This window comes from Ursus maritimus, unplaced genomic scaffold (genome assembly GCF_017311325.1).
Source record: "Ursus maritimus isolate PB19 unplaced genomic scaffold, ASM1731132v1 scaffold_11, whole genome shotgun sequence".
NCBI classification, from domain to species: domain Eukaryota; kingdom Metazoa; phylum Chordata; class Mammalia; order Carnivora; family Ursidae; genus Ursus; species Ursus maritimus.
In genome coordinates, this window is record NW_024423453.1 from 56,382,526 (window position 1) to 56,409,091 (window position 26,566).

The following is a 26,566-nucleotide window of genomic DNA, read 5'->3' on the forward strand; positions in this document are numbered from 1 at the left end:
TTGTCTAGCCATCAAGAGATCTACTAGAAAAAAAAATTACTTAGCAAAATCAAATTTCAAGTCAGCATCATTCACCATTAGAAAACCACAAATGCAGCAAAAGGGAAAGCAAAACTGAAATTCACCTTCAAAGCTAAATATTGTACCTTAGGCCAATTGTAACCTCTAATTCAATGGAAGTTTAATAATCTCCTTTATGTCTCATTAAATCTGAAGTTAAGTGGTTAACAAAAGATCTTGGCTTGTTCAATTTTTCTTTCCTTACAGATTAAATTCTTGTAAATAGAGGTGAGTTACTGGTTTAAATGTTTCCCACAGCTGGATTCAGAAAACCACTGTTTTGTTAGTCCTAGACTGGAAAAACTAAGTGCTTGTGAGGGGGAGGAGGAGGCCAGCCTCACAGGGGGTGGGGTGGGGAGAGTGGGAGGGATGAGTGATGAGAAGGATGTGGCTCGGTTGGGGCAGCCAGATTGCCTAAACTCCAAAGCAGAGGCGTGGGAAGGAAGAACCCAGCCAGACTTTGAAACTCCCCAATGGTTCCTCCTAACAGTTTCATTTTGCCTTGGGGAAGTACAAACTTTCAGAAACAGATATTTATTGAGCACTTCCTGTGTGCAAAATAGAGAGACAAAGAGAGGCCACAAAAATAAGAGAGGAAATATGTACATAATGACAATGACCACTTAGAAGGTTGTGTTTGTGACAGGAATGGGACTAACGTGATTCCCAACTTTTTTGAGCTGAGCCACTCTGTTTGATTTCTATTAAGTGTAACTTTATTGAATTAATTCATTTTAATTAATAAAGTTAAATTCTCTATGTAAATAAATATATATTTATATATATATATATTTTTAACAAGCCATTAATTTGAACTAGCTTTTATGTGATATCATTTCATATATCACAGAGTGCAATTATTGTGAAAAATAGTTCTGGATTTAGCTTCAAATTAATCCTTACCACAGCCCTAGCCAGGTGCTGCTGAGAAAATCACATCTGTCACGGCCCATCTTTGGGTCCTCTATGCTTTGTGTCCACCTGGCACCATGACCTTTGCTGATCTTCTGTCTTATTCCCTGTCATGTGATATCTTGAGTGGCTCCTTTTTAACATTAAACATTTGGGGGAATCATGTCATACTTACTTGAATTATTTGTTGACTGAGGAAATATATATTTATATTTATATAAAGCCATTGTGAAATCAGAATGCTTTTCTTGATCACAACAGTGACATATATTTGAAAGTAGTAGAGAATATATGGATGAGACATATCATTGACTTGGCTTAATGATCAGATCGGGGAGCATGTATATTCACAGACCACTTTACAGTAATGTCAGGCCCCAGGGGTGACCACTGCAGGGTTTTGAGGTAGAGAGTACGTTTAGCTGGGTGCCTGGGGAAGACTTCATTGGTAAGGCTGTGTTTGAACATCATGCTGTCAGTCCTCCCTGTTTCTAAACTTTGTACCATGAGAATGTAGCTGAACATGTCATGTTGTCAGATTGCTGAGCCGGATCTAGAAGCTGTTGCCACTCTCTCTATGGTGGCTTTTGGGAAAAGGATGGCTGTTCTACCAACCAAATGCGACTTTAGCTGGCATTGGAATTTGAGTGACTAGAGGAATTTCTCCCTCTGGAACTCTGGAATGCTTATACTAATCTTTTTCTAAACAGAATTTGCACCCAATATTGGTTTCCTATTCTTTAAAGCAGGACCTCCTGCCCCCATCATATTCATATTTAGCCTGCGAGAAAGGTCTAGTAAAAAGAACCCAGTATAAAATGTATTGCTTAGGATGTCATGGAACTCTTTCCCAGAGGCTAAGAGTAGTAGATTCCTTGGGGTCATTGTCTATCTCACACCGAGAACCTTCCAGCATTCCTGGACGTTCCAATGTGACACTGTCCCCTACCACAAGCAGGTCAGTACAAGGTGCATGTGTGACCCCAAGTAAATTGTTTTAATTTTTTTACCTAGAAATTTAAAATTTGGACCTGGGAGAGACACAGAGCTGAGTCACATTGATGGCAGCTTTCTAAAGAAGAGGTCATGGACTTTATTTAACTCATCCTTCAGTTCCATGGGCTACTCCAATATCTTCCCAATAACTCCCTACCTTTTTAAATTTTCTTGAGCTAAGCAGAAGTGGGTTCTGTTATTTGCAACCCAAAGAACTTTAGTTATATAAGTGTTTGGGGTCAGGGAAGTGGATTATCTTGTGTTGCGCTCTATGTTAAATCCATGGAAAAGTTTAAGGATTCTTCAGATTGAGAGTTGCCGCCCTCATATGCATTATGAAGTCGTGGGATTTCGACTAACCCAGTGGGAATCTGAATAAATAATAATTTATGACCAATCTTGTGATTTTTTAGAGGTGGATAGGGAATAACTGTTCTTCCTTTTGCCACTCCCAGCTACATAAAACTTTCCCATGTGCAGAAGGTTCTTTTCACAGACCCCATGGAAAGCTCATCTCATGGTTTGGCATCATTAGACTTGACCAAGCTTGTCTGGCTAAATACCACTTTTAAAGGGACAGAGCTTCCTCTTTCCTTCCCTAACCCATCAGGACTGTTTTTAGAAGGAATGAGTAAAAAAGTGCCGTATTTAAAAGCACTAATCTTATGTTGGTAAATGTAAAAAATAGAAATGTTATTTTTAAAAAAGTAAATACATTCATGTATTATAATTATACCAATAAAGTAAAAATAAAAACAAGTATTTATGTTAGAAGATTTAAGAGGAAATAGAGCAAAGTGCTAGTAGCTATTTGAAGCAGTAGTGGAATTACAGATGCTCCCTTCCCCATCATCTTCAGTTTCCCAGGCTTTCCAGAATGTGGTATCATTGTGTATATAATCATTTTTGAAAACATAGAACATAGGGAGAATAAACAAATATACCTAATCCACTCTAAGATTAAAAAATTAAGGGAGGGGCGCCTGGGTGGCACAGCGGTTAAGCGTCTGCCTTCGGCTCAGGGCGTGATCCCGGCGTTATGGGATCGAGCCCCACATCAGGCTCTTCCACTATGAGCCTGCTTCTTCCTCTCCCACTCCCCCTGCTTGTGTTCCCTCTCTCGCTGGCTGTCTCTATCTCTGTCAAATAAATAAAAATCTTTAAAAAAAAATTAAGGGAGAGAAGGAGGAAAAAAAGGAGGAAGGGAGGCAAGAAGAGAGGGAGGGAGAGAAAAAGGGAGAAGGGGGAAGGAGGGATGGAAGAAATGAAGGAAGGAAGGAAGGAAGGAAGGAAGGAAGGAAGGAAGGAAGGAAAGAAGGAAGGAGTCAAATTGGACGTTTTCAAGCGTTGTCACATTGTCAGAGAAAAAAACTGGTAGAACAGTCTTGAGAAACTTTAAACTTTGGCTTTTGGTCTTGAAACACTGGGGCATTTTTGTGTTTATTTTCAGTTTATGAATGACTGAGTCATGTTTGTATCAACATTAGAAAAATGGGATAGAAACAATTGTACCTTTTTCTTCAATGTAACTATTTGCAATGCTTGATTCCCCTAGGGATAAAACAGCTGCTGCTCAGAGAACTGCTATAGGTTTTAAATTTCAAGGTTATTGGACAGGGTTGTCCACATTATCTATTTGTCTAAAATAAGTTATATGAACCACAAAGATATATAAGAGTAACCCCTTCTAGATTCAAAAAATTGGTCTTCGTAAAGAACCGCTTTTAAAAGTAAAGTTGACACACAATGTTACATTAGTTTAAGTACAGTTTATAACATAGTAATTCAAGTTTATATGTTATGCTATCCTTACCACAAGTGTAGCTACCATCTGTCACCATACGATGCTGTTACAATACCATTGACTATATTCCGTATGCTGTACCTTTCATCTCTGGGACTTATTTATTTCATGACCGGAAACCCATATCTCCCTCACCCCCTTCACCCATTTTGCCCATTCCCTCCAGCAACCCTTAGTTTGTTGAAAACAACAACTGAAAGGTTATCATTAGAATCCATGTGTTTCCTCTCTAATGGTCAGCCCCAGTTTGGGAAAAGAATACCCAAATCATGTAGCTCTTACGTATAAAATAGGGAAGAGTTGAAGACCAATATTTAAAGTTAAAATGCAATGCACACGGTAACCTGTTGCACTATCTGGTGAGAAGAAATGCATAACACTAGGAAAGTATAAAAGCACCATCCTGGGTGGTAAATCTCTGGTCTGTAATCTGGGTGAGCATAAATAGTTCCAATTCCATTAATTACCATCCTTTTAAGCGCACTCCAAATCAGTATATCCTCTGTGGGTGAATCAAATGGGCAGAATGGTTGTAAAATATTTCTTTGGCTAATATGGATGGTGACAAGAGGAGGGTGTAGTACCATTAGGGCCCCAATATCCACAAAATATAACAAATATTTAATAATTACTGTGATCAGTGGAGTGCCATGTGTCTCCATTCTGGTCAGAGCTCGTATTTTTGTTTTGTTAAAGTTTGCATCATGGCAAGAGTGTGGATAGATTACCTATAAAGCTCTTTGGCAATTGGAAAAAATATTCTGGTTTAAGCATGGTTCTAGTGTAATCAAGATCACAATTTTGATTTCAGATAGGCCAATTGAATAAAACAGTGTAGTTCACATTTATACACTGAGCCCCCAACTGGGACTGGCCTTTTAAGCAATGCGCATCACTAGACATGTGGTGACTGGGCTACAGAATGTTTATGCCATATTTGCCTGTCACAGTTACTGGCAAAAGCAAAGACCTTGGCCTTTTATTTGAAGGACAGCACATTATTAACAATATACCGAGAAAGTGCTAGACCTAGGTTCAAGCCCAGGCCACTTACCAGCCATGTGACCTCAGGCCCTTGAACCATCATTGTTCCATCTGGAAAATAGAAAAAAAAAAAATAGCTTTCCTCCTTTATTACAAGGGTGTTGTGGAGAATAAATGAGACAATGAATAAGATCTCTTTGTAACCCTAAAGTGTTTATACAAGTAGAAGATACTATTAATATTTATAGCCTAAATGCTCAGAGATTTTTTAAGAGTTGCTGTTATATGTTTGTTTTGCTTTCCCCTGGGGTAGCTTTAAAAAATGTGGCCTGCATTTCTGTTATGATGGCATTTAGAACTCTGCTTCATCAAAGTCAGGGACAAACTTTCATAAATCCTTCTTCTTTATTGGAACAGAAACCCCACATGTCTCCAGTGGCACATTATCACCAACAAACACTCAGTGATGATGAATGATCGTGAGGCAAAGTTGATGGCCACTGCATAATTATCCTTCCACATAAATTACATTAAAAACAACATTGTGTAACACCTGCAAGTCAAGACTGGGTTTTAGGGAAGTTATTTGTAGTTAAGAGGGTGGAAAGTAAAAGAGATGGGCTTGGCACACGCACTGCCTCCCGACAAGCTGTAAAACACCAGGGAAAAGAAGGGGTGAGCATTGCTTTGCTCTCTTACATCCACCCCTTCATCTTGCACAGCTGAGATGTAAATATTAAAACTACAAACACAGAGAAGTTCTTAATTGTCTTCCTTCCACTGAAGTAGGCTTTAGTTTGAAAGTCACCTATGATCTCAGAAATTATCTCTTTAAAAAATTAACTTAATGCAGAGAGAAGCACTTCAGTGACCTTTGGGGAAGCTGGGAGGGAGCAAGGTGTATCTTCTTGTATCCATACCTTAAACTTTGATGCTATCGAGTGAATTCCTCAACAATTTAAATACTGAGGGGGAACTGCCATGTTTACCAAGAAATAAAGGCTATGACACATTTTGACCAATGACTGATAATAGAAAAAGGAGAAAAATCTCAGTGAACTGGGAAAGGTAGTTCAAAATCAGGCTGGGTTAAGACTAAGCACAAAGACTAGCCTTCAGTCCCTTAAATATTTGCAGAGCCTCAGGGTACCAGGTTGGAGTACCAGCATCCAGGTCACAAAAAAAGTGCAGCCTTGTGTTCTGAGCAGGTCTGTGATGTCAGGAGGAGGGGAACCAGATAAGGAAGGCCAAGCAGAAGGACAACTTCTCACTCCTATAAGGATTCATGGCAAATATATTTTCCTCAGGCTTTTAAATAGAAAACACTCTAGTTTCTTGGGATACACCACAGAGTTCCTGCACAACTGCCAATGTGAGGAAAAGAATGGAATTCTTGTTGAGGAAGGCATTGCACCTCCTTTGGGGAAGGCTTCAGTTTTGATCCATTTCTCATGGAGGGAGAAGGAGATCCTTGCCTTTTTTTTTTTTTTTTTCCTTTTCTTTTCTGGATACTGTGCTCATTAAATCATCTGGTAGAGCCTGGGGAAAGATAAAGTGAATATGAAAAATATTGATATAGGTGCTTATTTAAGGATATACATGTATGGGATCCATGAGAATGCCTGCTAACACCTAATGTCCATAAATAACCAAGAAAATATTGCATGCGCTTGCTTTGGCATTTTCTATTCTCAGTTTTTTTGTTTTTTGTTTTTGTCTTAGTGAATTAATGGTTGATATTTTTACAAAGGGTTTTTAGGATATCTCACAATGACAGTTATGCTTATGGTTATTTTCCACACCCTAGATTAATTGCTATGTTATTTAAAAATCATAAAGATCTTTTAAAATTATTTTGCAAATAGTTCCACTGTAAGCAGGATTTAATACCTCGTTTTCTGATGGCTTTTAGTTACTATATATATTAATGAAAATAGTGCAATTTTATATGAAAGTAGTATCAGCTCTTTTCTAGGATGGGGTTAGGAACTGGGTATTATTTGATGGTATTTAGCTAGAGGATGCCCCCTCCTGTGTGGGTCTCAAGGGACTCATTTACAAAAAGAATAACATTAAATAAGAAATGGCATATTTGCTTTTTAAAAAACTTTTTGAGTCTGATCTAAGCATGATACCACCATCTATTCTCCTCAACATGAATAGTTTCACCCCATGAAAAAGAGGTTTGGCAATGAAGTACAAAGGATTCAGGTAACTTCAGAGACTCTAATAAAAGAAATAGTTATTACTGACAGTTCCCAAGGTCATGGTCTCAGAGAGTGAGACAATATTAAAACAAGCCTCAAGATAGAGTTGTGTGACTAACGGATACTTTCCAGCTTCTTCCTATGTACGCTGTGTATAGGTAAGGATGCAAAAATACATACAATAAATTGTATAGTAAATGGCTATGATAGAGGGGTAAAAACCTAGACTCTAGGATCGTATGCTTTTGGTCCTAATCAAAGTAACATTCCTTGTTATGAGATGTCCATGCTGCTAAGATGGAGTAAGTATGTGGCTTACACTAGAGGCCACTGTGGAGCTTTTACTTCTGCAGAATCCTAAAAATTGAAGTTCTGCCCTCTTCACCTCTGGATAGCTATGTGATACAGGAACTCCCATTGCATCAGTGAAGTAATGATCGCCCAGCCTAGGTAGCATGCAAAAAGAAAGAAATGGGTGCTGGTTTCTAAGACAAGTCATGGTGACTTAATTGATCGTTCTGCATGGGCTTAACTGAATGTCTAAAAGTAACCTTAAAATTAACATGTCCAAAACAGGGGTCTCCCTATCCAACCCCCATTTTATTTATTATTTATTTATTTATTTATTTATTTATTTAATTTCTTAAAGATTTTTATGTATTTATTTGTCAGAGAGACAGAGAGAGGGAGAGAGAGGGAGAGAGAACAAGCAGGGGGAAGGGCCTGCAGACAGAAAAGCAGGCTCCCCGCTGAGCAAGGAGCCTGATGCAGGACTCGATTCTCAGACCCTAGGATCATGACCTGATCCGAAGGTAGACGCTTAACCGAAGGCAGACATCTAACTGGCTAAGCCACCCAGGCATCCCTATTTATTTTTTTAAAGATTTATTTATTTGAGAGAGAAAGAGAGCTGGAGGGGAGGGGCAGAGGAAGAGGGAGAGGCAGAGAATCTCAAGGAGACTCTGTGCCGAGCATGTAGCTGGACCTGAGGCTTGATCTCACAACCCTTAGACCATGACTGAGCTAAATTGACTGAGCCGCCCAGGTGCCCCTCCAACCCCTATTTTAAATGTCCACATCCTCAAGTCTTTCCTATATTGGTTAATAGTACCCAATTGCTTATGCTAAAAACCTGATTCACCCTAAATTCCTCCTTTTTCCTACTCCCATCCACAATATCTGGTCTATCAAGAACGCCTCTTGATTTTACCGCCAAAATGTCTTCTGAATCCATACCCTTCTTGCTGTTCTTATGCTACTACACTAGTCCAGGCCTCTACAGTTTCTGCCTGGATTACTGGGATAGTGTTGTAACTTTGGTCCTGCTTCCATTCTTGCTTTACTGCAGTCACTCTCAGCCCCAAAAGAAGAGTTGGGGTTTAAAATGTAAATCGGGGGCACCTGGGTGGCTCAGTCATTAAGCATGTGCCTTCAGCTCAGGGCGTGATCCTGGCATTCTGGGATCGAGCCCCACATCAGGCTCCTCCACCGGAAGCCTGCTTCTCCTCTCCCACTCCCCCTGGTTGTGTTCTTTCTCTCGCTGGCTATTTCTCTCTCTGGCAAATAAATAAATAAAATCTTTAAAAAAAATAAAATAAAATGTAAATCGATTCATATTCTTTCCTGTGAAAAATCTTCTTGGGGCTTCCCACTGCATTTAGAATAAAATCTCAGCATCCTGGCCAACTTGGCCATCATGGTCCTCACAGTTCTTCATAGTGGCTGTCTGCTTCTTGCACCTGTTCTTGACCACTCCCCACCCTATCTCTGACTTTGCTCCAGTTTCCTTGGCCTTGCTTTATCTGATCTTTGTGTAACTGATTCCTTTTTACTTGGGCTAAATTGACACCTCCTTAAAGAGGCCTTTACTGACACCTTAGACTAAATAAGCCACCTCTACCCCAGGCCCATTACTCCATTCTATTTTATTCTTAGAATCTTGAATCTAAGATAATATCGTTTGTTGAGATGTACTTATTATCACCTCCCTCTGCAATGGAAGTTCTAAGTCTATTCATTGCCACATCCCCTGGGACTAAAACAGTGTCTGGCTTGCTCAATAAAGCAAGCATTATTTATTGAGGTTTTCAGTAAATAATGGTTTATAAATGAGTAATTTTAAGAAGTCATCCCCCCAAAGCCAATGTTGCCCAATCAATGTTCTGCAATAGGATCAGTGGCATCTCTGCCTTTTGGGAAGAATCAAGAAGGAAGGTGAGAGAGATGTGAGTACATGGGTGAATATTTTCCTTTCACTTTAGATAAAGCAGTTAATAAGCAAGTATTGAGTTCCGGCTGTGTGTTAAGTAGCATGTGTTAGGTGCTGTTACCGACATGTGAGTTACTGAGCATATTTTGTAGTGGGATGTGTGTGTGAGCAACACAAATCAACGAAAGGAGAATTATATGCTAATAAATACAATAGGAATTTAGAGGGAAAGATCAGTGTGAAATGCAGTAGTCGGGCTAGGCTTGATGAAAAAAAGAGGATCGTTCTGTGACACATGGAGGCAGAGAATCTGAAAAGGCAAGGAAGAGGAGAAGGTCTTCCCAGGAAGAGGATGGGTCATAAATGAAGGAAAAAAGGAGAAAACAAATATTGGTTTGGGCCAGACTTTGCTGTTAGAGAGCCAGGAGAGACTGGGATTTGATTTTGCTCAAACTATGCATATTTAGAATGCTCAAATATTTATAGAGTCCAAAAGAATTCAGACTGGGCCTATAGAAACAAGTAAGTGGGTAGGAAGATGATTTCTTAGAGCATTCCTTTGCTCTCTAAGGCTCTGGTGGTATTTTTTTTGGGAACTGGATTTCATTCATTAAGCAAGTATTTATTACCCACCTCCTCTGTACCAGGCACTGTGCTTGTCACTGGGGTTCAACAGTAAACAAGAGATCACAGTCCTTGTTCCCAGGAGCTTATAATCTCTCCAAGGAGGTAAATAATATGTGAATAAATTCAGAATAATGATTTGAGCATAATTTAGAAATTGTACATTTCAGGCAAATTCTTTTATACTAATAATGTGGGAAGAGATAGAGAAAGAGAATGGTTTGGAGAGGAACGTATGCTATTAATAGGTCATTTGCAAGGCTGTTTGTACCAGTATGTTAGAAAGGACAGCAATATGGCTGCCCCCTTTGGTGGTTTGTGATAAAACATAAAACAGCAGGGGCACCTGGGTGGCTTAGTTGGTTAAATGTCTGACTCTTGCTTTCATCTCAGGTTATGATCTCAGGGTCATGATCTCAGGGTGAGATCAAGCCCTGTGTCAGGCTCTGTGCTCAGCACTGAGTCTGCGTGAGATTCTTTCCCCCTCCCCCTGCCTCACCATCTGCTCCTTCCCAGCTAGCGTGTTTGCTGTCTCATAAACAAACAAACAAACAAACAAATAAATAAATAAATAAATAAGATCTTTTTAAAAATCTCATAAAACTGCAGCTGTGGAAGCACAATGACAATGGTTCCAGGTGAAGTCTCTTCACTCTTTTTCTCTTTCATTTCTTCCCTCCCACCTTTAGACATTGCTGTCAATTTAATCAAGTGGTGTAAAAAGTACAAAAACTATGAACGATGCATGATAAACATATGCCTAATAGCAATGCATGCTATTAAGAAGAAACTGGTGAACATGACTGTAAACATGTTGGAAGGCAAATGTCAGTGGGAGCTCCTCATTCACAATGTGGAGAGGTAGGAGGGACTATTCACTAATTTTCATTGTTAGAATAATAGAGCTCTCCTCACAGGAACACCCATAGCCTCCTCCAAGACATTGCCAGTCATGGGCAATTACTAAATGATCAACAATCTGGTTCTGATAGAAAGGGTTTTTTTTTGTTTTTGTTTTTGTTTTAGAGAATTGTGGAATATCTCAGCTTTAACTTAGTCCTTTCTCTTGTATTTTGGACTAGAATTCAGTTCTGCAAAGGGAGTGATTTAAACAGTCCTTGGTTAAGTAGATTCATGTTTTATCCTGGAGTATTACTCTAAAATCTTCATGTTGGTCCTTGAAGATCTATTTTCATAATATACGTAGTGTATTAAAAATGTAAGTTCTCAAATGTAAAACCAACTCTAAACAAAGCCAATACACTTTACCATGATTGAATAATTACCAAGTATCAGATGTCTGTTGCACAGTTTTATTCTTCCTGTGTTAGTCTGTTAGGGCTGCCATAACAAAATTATCACAGACCAGGTGGTTTAAAAGATGGAAAGATATTCCATGCTCATGGATCGGCCAGAAATGGACCCTCGGCTCTTTGGGCAACTAATATTTGATAAAGCAGGAAAAAACATCCGGTGGGAAAAAGATAGTCTCTTCAATAAATGGTGCTGGGAAAATTGGACAGCTACATGCAAGAGAATGAAACTTGACCACTATCTCACACCATACACAAAAATAAACTCCAAATGGATGAAAGACCTCGATGTGAGACAGGAATCCATCAAAATTCTAGAGGAGAACATAGGCAACAACCTCTATGACATCAGCCAAAGCAACCTTTTTCATGATACATCCCCAAAGGCAAGAGAAACAAAAGATAAAATGAATTTATGGGACTTCATCAAGACTAAAAGTTTCTGCACAGCCAAGCTAACAGTCAGAAAAACTAAGAGGCAGCCCACGGAATGGGAGAAGATATTTGCAAATGACACTACAGATAAAGGACTGGTATCCAAGATCTACAAAGAACTTCTCAAACTCAATACACGAGAAACAAATAAACAAATCAAAAAATGGGCAGAAGATATGAACAGACACTTTTCCAATGAAGACATACAAATGGCTAACAGACACATGAAAAAATGTTCAAAATCATTAGCCATCAAGGAAATTCAAATCAAAACCACACTGAGATACCACCTTACGCCAGTTAGAATGGCAAAAATAGACAAGGCAAGAAACAACAATTGTTGGAGAGGATGTGGAGAAAGGGGATCCCTCCTACGCTGTTGGTGGGAATGCAAGTTGGTACAGCTACTCTGGAAAACAGTGTGGAGGTCCCTTAAAAAGTTAAAAATTGAGCTACCCTATGATCCAGCCATTGCACTACTGGGTATTTACCCCAAAGATACAGACGGAGTGAAGAGAAGGGCTATATGCACCCCAATGTTCATAGCAGCAATGTCCACAATAGCTAAATCGTGGAAGGAGCCGAGATGCCCTTCAACAGATGACTGGATTAAGAAGTTGTGGTCCATATATACAATGGAATATTACTCAGCTATCAGAAGGAACAAGTTCTCAACATTTGCTGCAACATGGACGGCACTGGAGGGGATAATGCTAAGTGAAATAAGTCAAGCAGAGAAAGACAACTATCATATGATTTCTCTCATCTATGGAACATAAGAACTAGGATGATCGGTAGGGGAAGAAAGGGATAAAGAAAGGGGGGGTAATCAGAAGGGGGAATGAAACATGAGAGACTATGGACTATGAGAAACAAACTGAGGACTTCAGAGGGTAGGGGGGTGGGGGAATGGGATAGACCGGTGATGGGTAGTAAGGAGGGCACGTATTGCATGGTGCACTGGGTGTTATACACAACTAATGAATCATCGAGCCTTACATCGGAAACCGGGGATGTACTGTATGGTGACTAACATAATATAATAAAAAATCATTAAAAAAAAATAAACAACAGAAATGTATTTCTCATGGTTCTGGAGGCTAAAAGGCCAAGATCAAGGAGTTGGCAGATTTGCGTTCTTCTGAGGCCTCTCTCCTTGCAGGTGGCTGTCTTCTCCCTGTGAGGACATGATCTCCTCTGTGCATGCATCCTGGTGTCACATTCTTTGTGTGTCCAAATTACCTCTTCTTATAAAAGCATCGTGCAGATTGGATTAGGGCCAACCCTAATGGCCTTATTTTAATTAGTCATCACTTTAAAGACCCTGTCTTCAAATACAGCCACATTCTGAGGTACTGGAGGTTAGGGCTTCAACATTTGAATTTTGAGGAAACACAGTTCAGCCCACAACACTTCCCAATCCTAATATACAGTTTTGATCTGAGTGGCAATGAGTAGGATTCAGAGAATTGGTAGAATACTTTCTTCGGGGGAGTGGGTGGCATTTCACCCATGCTCTCAGAGCTCAGTCATGAAACGACAGAGTGCTGATAGGAACTCTTAAAGTTCTGCATTTCCTTTCTGTTACGTCCTGAGATTCTACAGAAAGAAGAGGACCAAGTACTAATTTTGTTCTGACCTAGAGAGATAAGATGGTATGCTGCAAGATTTCATTCAAGAAGAAGGACGTTACTTGTAGTTGGTGAATGACAGCTTTGTGTGAGAGGTGACATTCCAGCAGGGCCTTGGAGAATGGGCAGCCATTAGATGTGAAGAAATCAGAGTGTAAGAGGCAAGACAGAGGCCTTGTCTTGTGGGAGAGTGTATGTGTAAGGACGTTATTCCTTGCAAATCTTGAGGCAATTTAAGTAAGTTATTACATTGAATTCCCCCCAGAACCCCTGTGAGCTAAGCTAAACAAGAATTCACAGTCTTTTTCAACAAGGAGGAAACAAAAGCTCAGAGAGGTTGAATAGCTACTAAGTAAGAGAGACAGGATTGAACACACCTGTCTGACTTCAGAGGTCTTCCCACTAAGAGGCATGTGTATTAATTTTCTATTGTTGCTGTAAAAAATTAGCACAAACCTTATTTTAAACAACCACAATTTATTACCTCACAGTTTATTAGGTCAGAAATCTGGGTGTGTTTGATGAATTTTTCAGCTCTGGGTCTCACAAGGCTGAAATCAAGGTGCTGGCTGGCCTGCGCCCTAATCTGGAGGCTCTGGGGGAGAATCTGCTTCCAGCCTTATTCAGGTCATTGGTAGAATCTGGCTCCATGTATTTATATGACTGAGGTCCCTGTTTCCTGGCTGACTCTTCCTGAGCCGAAGGTCAGTTCCGGCTTCTAGGGGCTGCTCACATTCCCTGTTTGTGGTCTTTTTTATTGGGCAAAGCCAGCAGTGGCAGGTTGAGTCCTTGTCATACTTCCTGTATCTCTTACCTCCCTTTCCACTTACCTCTCCTACCTCGAGCTGGATAAAGTTCTGTTTTTAAGGGTCATTTAATTAGTTTGGGGCTATCAGATAATCTGTAATAATCTCCTTAATTAAGGTTCATACCTCAAATCCTATCTGCAGAGTCCCATATGCCATGGAAGGTAATATATTCACGGGCTCCAGAGGTTGGGGTGTGGGCATGGCTGTTCTACCTACCACAGCACTGGTGGGAAGGATGACATCACTAGAGAATGGAATTCCAGGGGCTGGGCTGAGGCATGTAGACTTTCTTTTGAAAGTAATGAAGACCTATTAGAATTGTTTGGCAGCTGGACAGCCGAGGGAGAGGACAGGGTAGAGGAGAGGGCTGGAGCTTGTTAAGAAATCTGTTCTGAAGAGGTTAATCTGGTAGCAGTGGGTAAAATGAGTTGGACTGGTGAGATTAGAGATTGGGAGATGAGTTTGGAGGCTTTCAAACTATCCCAAATGAGAGTAACAAGGAATTGATGTGGGGCCTCTAAATCAATTTGCCAAAAATCCAGTTCTCTCAAAGTCAATTGACCTGTGAATTTTCTTGACATTAATACACTCTATTTCTATTTAGATATGGCAGAGTAGATAACCCTGACTGACACCTCTGTGAAAATAGCCAGTAGAGAAGGGAAAAAAATTTATAAAAAATTAAACTGGCAAGAATGTAGACTAACGCAGGTACCTGGATGGGTAAGCAGACCACTGAAGTTGACTTTCATGTGAAGAACATTCACAAAACTGCAGGAGCCTCCTGAGGTATAGAAGACAAGAGCACAACCCAGGGTCCTCTAAAGGCAGGGGTTCCATAAAGAGAAAATTCTATCCTTTGCACAAAACTAAGATCCTGAAGGACCACACTCTTAGTTTAAGAGGGTACTAGAAATAAACCTGCCCTGTCCTTCCCCTACTCCTGGCCCTAGGGGAGTGCAGAGGAAACTTTCTCCTTTTTTGCTGTGGAGTGAAGAAAATACAGAAACAGACCCAAAAATATATAGACACTTAATATATGAATGAGATGGCTTTGCAGATCATTGTGGAGAAGAATAGAATTTTCAATAAATAGTATTAGGACAATTCAAAAAAGGATATTGGACCCCTACCTGACATCAGCCACACAAATCAAATTCTAGGTGGATGAAAGACTTAACTATGAAAGGCAAAAGTAAAATTTTAGGAAGTTGTGTTAGTCATCTTTAAGACTTTGGGGTAAGGAATAATTTCTTAAAAGGAATACGAAAAATACAAATTAAAAGGTAAGAGTGATATATCTGACCAAGTTAAAATTTAAAATTTATGTTCACTCAAAGACACCAGAGAGAAAAAAGACAAACTATAATCTGGGAGATATTCATAACCCATATTACTGACAAAAGAATAATATTCCGAATTTATGAAGAATTCCCATGAATCAAAATGAAAAAAAGTAAGTAACCAAAAAGATCAACAGGAAAAGGACATTTCAGAGAAGAGAAAACCTCGATAGCCTATAAACAAATGAAAAGATGTATAACTTGAGTTTTCAGGGCACTTCATCTTAAAAGTACAATGAGAGTTTATACAAAAACCTGTGCATCAATATTCATAGCGGCTCTATTTGTATTAACCCCAAACTGGAAACAACCCAAATCTCCTAAAATGGGTAAATGGTTAAACAAACCATGGTACATCCATACTACGGACTACTACTCAGCCATAAAATGGACGAACTGTTGATACATGCAATAACCTGGGTGGATGTCAAGGGAATTATGCTGAGCAAAATATAGCAAATCCCAAAAGATGGTGTACTGTGTGATTCCATTTATATAACATTCTTGAAATGTAAAACAATGATGGAAATGGATAACAGATTGGCAGCTGTCAGGAGTTAGGGATGGGAGTGGGAATGGTAAAGAAGTTGGGAGGCGTGAGGTAGGTGAGTATGGCTAAAAATGGCAGCATGGGATCCTTGTGATGATGGAAATGTTCTTTAATTTTTCTGTGGTAGTGGATATACAAACTTACACACGTGAAAAAATTGCACAGATCTAAATGCACACACACATACACACAAATGAGAACAAGTAAAAGTGGGGAAATCTGAATAGGATCAATGGATTGTGTCCTGGTTGTGATATTGTACTGGTTGTGTCCTGGTTGTGATATTGTACTGAAGTTTTTCAGAATGTTGCCTTGGGAAGCCTGAGTGGAGGGCTCAAGCAATTTCTCTATATTGTTTCTAACAACTGCATGTGAATCTACAATTATCTCAAAATAAAAAATCTAATTAAAAATAATACAATGGAATGCATTTCATATCCATCACACTAACAAAAATTAAAATATTGGACAGTAAGTGTGGGCAAGGAAATGTGAACTTTCCTCCACTGCTGATGGGAATGTAAATGTGGAAATGTTTAACAACAGTGCCAATAGTCTACTAAACTTGGCGCTGTGACCGGGAAAGTCCACTCTAGGTATAGGACCAACAACATTTTTGTGAGGCTTGGTGCAAAATGAAAATGCAGAGCCCCTTATTCAGAAATTAAGAATTCAAGATGGAGATGGTAGAGCTTTAAACCAAGTGCGGGGTCCTTCTGTGCCTAGGGCCCTATATGACTGTACAGGTTTCATACCATAAGCTGTCCCTGCCTAGGTATACACATTAGAGAATCTCTTGGGTCATGAACCCCAAGACATATATACAAGAATGTTCAGAGCAGTACTGTTGGTAATAGCAAATGACTGTAACAGCCCAAATGTAGATGAATAAATTGTGGTACAGATGCACAGAGAGACTAATCAGCAGGGAAAATGAATGATTTTCAGTTACTTATGATGAAGTTTAGGACTGCTACCTCCAAATATGGCACCTTGACATGTTGACTATTTTAGGCTGAAGGAGTTTGAGAAAACAGCAGAAGCAGGAAGGTCACTCTGACCTCTTCCTGCCTCCCCTTTCTTCCCTTAAACAGGTTATAAAACCCCTATTTGAGAGGTGCCCTGCCTACCTATACCTGGAGGAAAGTCACATCTTATCTCTGAAGATACAGGTTTGCCAAGAAGAATCCAAAAATACAGGCCTTACTAAGTTTCCCCCAGTTTGCTACATTGACCTCATATTCATCAACCTGTCTTATTCCTCCATGACTACCCACTCTTCATCAAACCAAACATAAAAATACACAAGTCTGTTCCTTTGGGTCTCCATTTTCTTTTTCTTTCTTTCTTTCTTTCTTTCTTTCTTTCTTTCTTTCTTTCTTTCTTTCTTTCTTTCTTTCTTTCCTTCTTTCTTCCTTCCTTCCTTCCTTCCTTCCTTCCTTCCTTCCTTCCTTCCTTCCTTCCTTCCTTCTTTTTATTATGTTCAGTTAGCCACTGTATAGTACATCATTATTTTTTAATGTAGTGTTCAATGATTCATTTTACATATAACACCAAGTGCACATCACAACACATACCCTCCTTAATACCCATCACCCTGTTACCCCCTCCACCCCAACCTCTCCCCTATGAGACCCTCAGTTCATTTCCCGGGGTCCACATTCTCCCATGGTTCATCTCCCTCTCTGATTTCTCCCCCTTCAGATTTCCCTCCCTTCGCCTATGGTCCTCCGTGCTGCTATTGCTTGTGTTCCACATATGAGTGAAGCCATATGATAATTGCCTTTCTCTGCTTGACTTTTTCACTTAGCATCATCTCCTTCAGTTCCATCCATGTTGATGCAAATGGTGGTTATTCATTCTCTCTGATGGCTGAATAATATTCCATTGTATGTATGTAGCACAACTTCTTTATCCATTCATCTGTTGAAGGACATCTCAGCTCCTTCCACAGTTGGGCTATTGTGGACATTGCTGCTATGAACATTGGGGTGCATGTGCCCCTTCTTTTCACTACATCTGTATCTTTGGGGTAAATACCCAGTAGTGCAATTGCTGGGTCGTAGGGTAGCTCTATTTTTAACATCTTGAGGAATCTCCATACTGTTTTCCAGAGTGGCTGTACCAGCTTGCGTTCCCACCAACAGTGTAAGAGTGTTCCCCGTTCTCCACATACTTGCCAACATTTGTTATTTCATGTTTCGTTAATTTTTGCCATTCTGACTGGTGTAAGTTGCTATCTCATTGTGGTTTTGATTTGTATTTCCCTGGTGGCTAATGATGTTGAGCATTTTTTCATGTGACTGTTAGCCATTTGTATGTCTTCTTTGGAGAAGTGTCTTTCATGTCTTCTGCCCAATTTTGACTGGGTTATGGGTCTTCATTCTCTTATGAAGGTTCCTATGTGACATAAAACTTATATTAGATAAATGTATGCATTTTTCCTGTCAATCTGTCTTTGTCAATGTAATTTTCAGACCTAGGCAGGGACCCTAATAGGGTAAGGAAAACTTTTTCCTCCTCAACACTTAAAACCTCATGGAAGCATTTGAACAAAATGCTGACCTAAAAAAAGTCCCCCCAAAAATACATACAACCCTGTATCTATATAAAGTTTTAAAAAACCGCAAAATAGAACTATAAGTGAAATAAGTCAGTCAGAGAAAGACAAATAGCATATGATTTCACTTATAGGTGGAATTTAAGAAACAAAACAGACGAACATAGGGAAAGCAAGGAAAAACAGTAAGATGAAAATTGAGAGGGAGGCAAACCATAAGAGATGCTAAACTCTAGGAAACAAACTGAGGGTTGCTGGAGGGAAAATATGTGGGGGGGGGAAGGGATAATTGGGTGATGGGCATTAAGGAGGGCACTTGATGTAATGAATACTGGGTGTTATATGCAACCGATGAATCACTAAATTCTGCCTCTGAAACTAATAAAAAATAGGCCCGTGGGTATATGGGTTTTTGTTGAATCACTATTTTCCATACATTACACATATTTTATAAGTATTAGTTTTTATTTATTAATTATTTAATAAATTAAAAACTAATTTAAGCAAGTTGGCACTATATTGTGGGGGGAAAATGGACAGTTCTTTATGGTAGGAAGTTTCCAGGCCTTTCTCCATTTTTACAAGCTTTTAGATGCATTTTCTACATTTATTATGTAAAAGTAGTTGCTAATTAACACATACCTACTACTCAGATGTGCAAAGAAAATATAGTTCTTTATTTTCTATAATCTAATTTTCCTCATCCACCCTCACGCTGCTGGGTGGTGATAGGCAGGAGAAGCAGGGAGCACAGTCAGACCTTTTGATAGGTCCCTCTGTGTCTGTAGGCTCAGTGGTCTTTTTCAGGTGACTCACTCTCTTGGGAAATGTTCAGTCTTTCAGTCTTCTTTCTTCCTCTTATCCTCCCTGGATATATAGGGCCCTGGGGTGTGACGTGGTGGCCAGGGGGAAGGAATTTCTAGTATAGACCCTCGTGTTGTCCTCTGGAGCCTTGCTGGTATTCATGGGGGACTACTGGCCTTGCCTGCTCCAGGGCCTTCTGCCAGGGCCCATGAGGCAAAGGGAGGAACTTCTGGTTTCCTTTTGCCTCCATCAGGTCCTGGCAATCCTGCCAATCCTTCCCCTTCTGATTCTGTGAGCACTAGTGGCTGCTCTGAGTCTCAGCTGCATCTCCAGCAAGCCGTCTGAAGCCTCCTCAGCAGGATCACCTTTCCCCTTGCCATGAGAGCCCCCAGCTCAGGCCCACTGCTCTCAATTCAGTGGCCTTCCTCTCAATCCTGGGGTATGAAAGAACTTTCCCTCAAATCACACAGGAGCTGAGGGCAGCTCGGGGGTGGTTAACTCAGGCTCTCCTCATCAAACCAGGTGGCCCTGCTCCTTTCATTTGGGTGCAGCTGTGCATGTTGCCTGGGACCACCCTGCACTTCTCTGGTTTTAGCTTTCCCCTCTGTTTGTGTGATACTGCTCCCCTTCAGGGAATCGCCTGGAAGGGAGCAGTCATCCCACATTTGTCTGACCCTTGTCTCCCCAATCCCTGCTTCCTCCTTTATGCATTCCATCAGGGCAGAAGGGGTGGGTCTGGCATTTCCTCTTATCTTGCAGTGACTTCTACTCCACCCCCTCCTTCTTCCTACATCCTTCCCTGGGCCAGGGAGAGAACCTGCCTCAGAGAAAGGGAAGATGTAAAAGTTTTTAAGTTCCTAACACTAATTTTTGAGCATTTAAGGATTTTCAAGCTACTTTGTCCAAGGACACTTCTGCCTTAGTTTCTAGTAAATAAGCCCATTCTAAGCTATTAATAAGAAAGGAAAGCCCTGCAGGGAAAGTCAGTCAAATGTAGAAAGTGTAACAACCACTCACTTGTGAAACAGCAACCACAGCGCTTTACACATCCTGGTTATCTTCTTTAATCTTTATGCTTGGCCTGGAGGGGAATAAAATATAAGTGGCTAAGAACTTAAACTTGTAAATGAGGAGCGTTTCCCTTTTGTGCAGTAAGTGGGCAAGTAATTTGACCTTCACTTTATACCAAAACCCAAAACAAACCCTAGACAATTCGAGTTACATGTGAGAAAATTAAAGTGTAGAAGAACTAGAAAAATAGAATTAAATATTTATCAAACATTGGAAGAGGCAAGGACACAGTAAACTTAGAAGTGGCAGTAGAAGTCATGAAGAAAGAACAGGCAGGGATGCCTGGGTGGCTCAGTTAATTAAGCATCTGCCTTTGGCTCAGGTCATGATCTCAGGGTCCTGGGATCTAGTCCTGCATCAGGCTCCTTGGTTAGCTAAGAGAAGCTAAGCTTCTCCCTCTGCCCCTCACCCTGCTTGTTCTCTCTCTCTGATAAACAAATAAATAAAATCTTTAAAAAAAAGAATGGGCAGATTTGATTGTATGAAATTAATTTTTAAATTAAAATTAATTTAATTTTTACCTAATATTTAAAAATGATTTTAAAATGTTAATATATAATTATAATTAGTTATATTTTAGTTATTTTCCATTAATATTTAATTAAATATTAATTTAATCTTAACGTAATTTTAAAATTAAATTTACTTTATCCTAACTGGCTGTTCATTAAATTGGTCATAGGCAAATTGGATTTTAAGGAATTGGTTTGGGGGATATTGGCCAGCTCCACCTCAGAGGGGCATGGTGGTAGGAACAGAGAGGAGAAAGAGATTCGAATAATGTTACTAAAGGCAAAGACAGGATTGGTGACCAACTAAATACAGAAGGCAGGTGAGATGGAGGACTCAAGAATGATTCTGAGGTTTTGGACCCAGGTCACTGAGAGGGTAGTGGAACTAATTAACCCAAATTGGGAGCCAAGGGAGGGGAGCAGATTTGGCTACTCCAAGTTGAAATCACTACTAGTCATTGGTTCTCAAACTTCAGTCTGTATCAGAATCACTGTAGAATTTGTTAAAATACACATTGCTGGGTCCGTCCCCAGAGTTGCTGATTCAGTAGGTGCGGGTTGGGTTAGAAATTTGCATTTTTAACAAGTTCCCAGGTGATGCTATGCTGCTGACCAGGGGACCTCACTTGGAGAATCACCATCTGGTTTTTGGGGTGGAGGTAGTGGGAGGTATCCAGTAGAGACGGCCTGGAGAGAGATCATGCCCAGACAGAAGGATAATAATTGCTCCGATTTACTGCCAATAATGGGCCTAAGTATTGATCATCCCCTGGGGAAGGGCTGCAGGGTAGGGAGGGGTTGAGGGGGGACAGAGAGCCAGAGCCCTTGAGCCAATTGTCTTTGACCTGAGCAGCTGTCTCCATTTACCCCAGAGTGCATACAAACATTATCATTTTGCGTATGTAAGCAGTGGTGTGAAAAACTGTAAAATATTGGGAAGTACTGATTTGCTGAGTGCTTATTCTGTGGCAGGCTCAAGTGATATCCCTATGAGCAAGATGCTATTATTATCCAGATTTAAGAGAGGAGAAAATGGAGGTTTAGAGAGGTTAAACCACTTCAGTGGTTCACTTCAATGTCACATGGCTAGTCATTGGCAGATTCAGGATTAAAGCCTCATCTGGCCCATTTCCAAACCTTGAGCTTCTAATCATTACGCCTTTTAAAGGATTTGAACATAATCTGGATAGAGGTGATATTTGAAACAATGAGATTGGATGAAACTACCAGGGAAGAGGGTTTAGAGAGAAATGTTCAAGTATAGTACCTTGGGGAGCATCTATGTTTAGGGCATATGGAAAAGAAAGTGAGTCCTAGGGTATATCACAGAAATGAAAAGAGAAGAAGGCATCTAAATAAAGAATTTCATTAGTGACATATACCTTGGAGCTGTCAAAAAATGAAAAGATGAAGGAAAGGCCACTGAACTTTGAGACTAAAGGTCATTGTTGATCTTTAAAGGAACTACTTCACCGGAGAAGTAAAGATGAAAAGCTCTGTGTTGATCTGTTGCTGATTAACAAACAACTCCAGACATAGTGGCTTAAAATAATAGCATCCTTTATAGTTTCTCACATTCCTGTGAGTTGATTTGGCTCAGCTGGCTGGTTCTTCAGCTCCACCTGGTGTCCACTGGGGGCCTGGGAGGATGTAGTTATCAGAGGTTTGATTGGCCAAAAATATCCAAAGTGGCTCACTCACATGACAGTGAGTGGCAGTGAGTGCTGGCTGTTGGCCAAAGAGTACTGGTTATCCAACACAGGTGTAGAGTTTATCCATGAGAACTGGGTTTCTAACAGCATGGCAGAGGGATTATAAGGAGATATATTGCAAGTACATAAAAGTCAGAGCTGTAGATCTCTTAAGCCCCAGTCTCTGAATTTAACATTATTTCAACCATATACTTATAGTAAAAACAAGTCATAAGGCCAGCTGGATTCGAAGTCCAGATTCAGGGGTTGGAGAAATAGACTCTACTTCTCAATGGGAGAAGTGGCCAAGAATTTGAAACCATTTTTAATTTGCCACAGGGTGGGTGATGAGAAGTTAGATGTAGTTATTATATACTATTTACCTTTCAAGTAATATTATATTAAAGGGGAAAAGAGAACGATGGTGGTCGTTTGAGAGCACAGAGGTTTTAGGGAAGGGCTTTCTTAGGATACAGATGAGAATATAGATTATGTAGTGCTATGTACAAATATGACCTCAAACTTGCAGCCTGAAACCACAACCATTATGATTTCACAGTTTCCATGGATCGGGAGTCCAGTTGACCAAGGCCAAGTTGATCCTCTGTCATGAAGATCTCACAAAGCTACAATCAAAGTGTCATTTGGGGCTGCAGTCTCATCTAATGCTCAGCTGGGGGAGAGCCACTTCCAGGCTTTCATGGCTTTTAGCAGCACTCAGTTCCTTGTGGGCTATTGGACCAAGGACCACAGTTTTGGTGGCTATTGGCTGGAGGCCACCCTCAGTTCCTTGCCACATGAGACTTCCCTACGTGCGCTAGCTTTCTCAAAGCTAGAAAGAGGGAATGAGTGTCCTTACAAGACAGGCATTATGTATTTTAATCACATATACATAATCATGCACATCCTGTCACAGTCACCATATTCTGATTGTTAGAAAGCAAGTCACAGGTCCCACCCACACTCAACAGCAGGAAATACACAAGGTCATGAATACCAGGAGGTGGGGATTATAGGGACCATCCTAGAGTTGGTTTGCCACAGAAGATTTGGATTTATTTATAGTCTGGAAGGCAATGGCCAGAGTAGAGAAAAATCAGTCTTTAGAGACAGGTCAGGAATGACTGGTGGGCAGGGGTTAAGGTCACATGTAAGTTAGATTTGGAAAGGAGGACTTTTCATTTTCAATCTATAGGAAGAGGAAAGTAACTGGAGAAAGTAAGAGAAGTTTTAAAGTGTGAATGGAAGTTTCCAAGAGAGTTCTCATCAGTGGATCTTCCTGGTATATAGGAGGTGATATTATTTCCTAGGTTTGAGTGTTGAGGAGGGATTCATGCTTTGAGGAAAGTGGAAAATATTTGAAATAGGTACTGTGGAGAATGTTATAGATGTTGATTAGAAGTGAAAATAGGGAGAGAAAAAGATAATAAACAGAAGGCAGGGCTATATTAAGTTGTTTATCATGAATTGATTTAAAACTATTGACCAACAATAAAAGTGATGTTAAAATGGTTGATGATGAGATTTAAACTGTGTAAGGAGGCAAATGAGGTCAAGAATAAGATAAAAATGCTAAGAACAGAGAGTTTGAAGGGCGTGAGATTTCCAAGAAGGTAAATAGTAGGTTAAATAAGGCTAAGAAAGTGAAGCAAAGAGAATTTTAAAAATTCTTAATCTTATTTGAATTTCCAACAAAATTGGAAACACTCTGTTCTTGAAATATTCTCCTCCCTTGGCTTCCATAACATGCACTCTCTGGGTTGTTTCCTACTTCTCTGGAGTGTTGGTTTTGTTCAGCAACTCTTGTTCCTCTCTTCATCCTCAGGGTTTTCCCCTAGGCCTGCTTCTCTTTCTATCCTCTCAGGGTGATTTCATCCACTCTCATGGATTTAATTACTTTCTTAAGGCTGCCAACTTCCAAAAGTTACATTTCTGGTTCAGATTTTCTCATTAGTTTCAGCCTATGCCCAACTGCCTGCATGTCCCATGGGCACTGAAGCTGGACATTTCAAAAATAGAAAGCATCATTTTTCCCTCTCTCCTTGCCCTTCCTTTCCTCCAGTATTCCCTATTTTGGAGAATGGCACCAACACTCACTTATTTGCTCCACTAGGAAACTCAGCGTCATCCCTGACACTACTCTTTTCTTCACCCCATAGCCATCTGTAACTCCCCCTTTCTATGTTGCCATTCTTCCACTCCTGCTGCCATCATATTTTGTCAGATTACTCCATCAGGTTCCTACACTGCCTCACTAGTTCTAATGTAAATTCTCTACAATCTGTTTTCCTCCTGTAGTCAAGGGAGCTTGCAAAATGCAACTACTATGTCAATATACCCCATCCTGACACATATACATCACTTAAAATCCTTTGCTGAAAAAAAGAAATCCTTCATTGACTTCCTATTGCCCCTAGAATAAATAATACAGGATAAGATTTACTGAGAACTTATTATATACTAGGCACCAGGATTCACACTATACATGTTAAAGAACAAATCCTTAGCATGATCTTTCAGGACTTTCATTATCTGGTCCTTATGTAACTCTCCAGTCACATCTCTGTCTATACTTCCCTCTTCACCTGGCTCATTCCAACTTATCCTTCAGATAACAGCTTGGAGGTTACTACCTCCAGGAAGCCTCCCGTTTCCTGGGTTCCACTTGTCTTATGGAATATGAACCTAGTACTTTCTACAGTATTAACCTTCTCATTTGTCTATCTCCAACACTATTCTTATTAGTTATTATACCTGCAATGTTTTTCATGGTACCTGGATCATAGTGGTTGCTCAATAAATATTTGTTGAAAGAATGAATGAATCTAAGAGTTAAAACAATTCCAAGCATTGATAGAGTTCAAAGGAGTGGCTCTATTTGTGTGTGGCTCCACACCTTCCCTTATCTTTTTCCATGTTAATGGCCATTTTTTCACACCTAAAAAATAGATATCTAATATTCAACTTTGAGTTTATGTTAAGAAGTTATGAAATCTCCTACTATTATCCACAAATCTTCAGTAGAGTCCACAATGCAAAAAAGCTTTGAATAAAAAAACGTTTGGGAGGAAATATGGGTTCAACAGCTATATTTCCTTTATTTTATTTTAACTAATTAATTAATATTGTTAAGTTCAATTAGCCAACATATAGTACATCATTAGTTTTTGATGTAGTGTTCAACAATTCATTAGTTGTGTATAACACCCAGTGCTCATCACCACACATGCCCTCCTTAATGCCCATTGCCCCCCTCCCTTCTGTAATCCTCAGTTTGTTTCCTGGAGTCCAGAGTCTCTCATGATTTGTCTCCCTCTCTGATTTCTTCCCAGTCAATTTTCCCTCCCTTCCCCCGTGGTCCTTGGTACTATTCCTTATGTTCCTCGTATGAGTGAAACCATATGATAATTGTATTTCCTGTTTGAGTGATTAAATCATTCAACAGATGACTGGATTAAGAAGATGTGGTCCATATATACAATGGAATATTACTCAGCCATCAGAAAGAATGATTACACAACATTTGCAGCAACATGGATGGGACTGGAGGAGATTATGCTAAGTGAAATAAGTCAAGCAGAGAAAGACAATTATCATATGGTTTCACTCATACGAGGAACATAAGGAATAGTACCAAGGACCACGGGGGAAGGGAGGGAAAATTGACTGGGAAGAAATCAGAGAGGGAGACAAATCATGAGAGACTCTGGACTCCAGGAAACAAACTGAGGATTACAGAAGGGAGGGGGGCAATGGGCATTAAGGAGGGCATGTGTGGTGATGAGCACTGGGTGTTATACGCAAATAATGAATCATGGAACATTGCATCAAAAACTGGGGATGTACTGTATGGTGACTAATATAACAAAATAAAAATTATATATAAAAAAAAACGAAAAACAAAACCACCATGCAGCTAAAGGGTCAAATTCAAGAAATAAAGGAATGAATGAGGTCTAGAATTGAGTTGAAGAGAAAATGGTAGCTAGAGTTGACTAGGCAAAAACATAACCCCATAAAATCCATGAGGACATTGGGAGGCGCACAGGAT

General features: G+C 39.9%; 1 long non-coding RNA gene across 2 annotated transcripts in view; it reads left to right on the forward strand.

Annotated features, from left to right (window-relative positions):
* Positions 1–26,566, forward strand: part of LOC103658153 — a 208,705-nt gene that overhangs the window by 141,648 nt on the left and 40,491 nt on the right. The gene's annotated exons all lie outside the window — the stretch shown is intronic.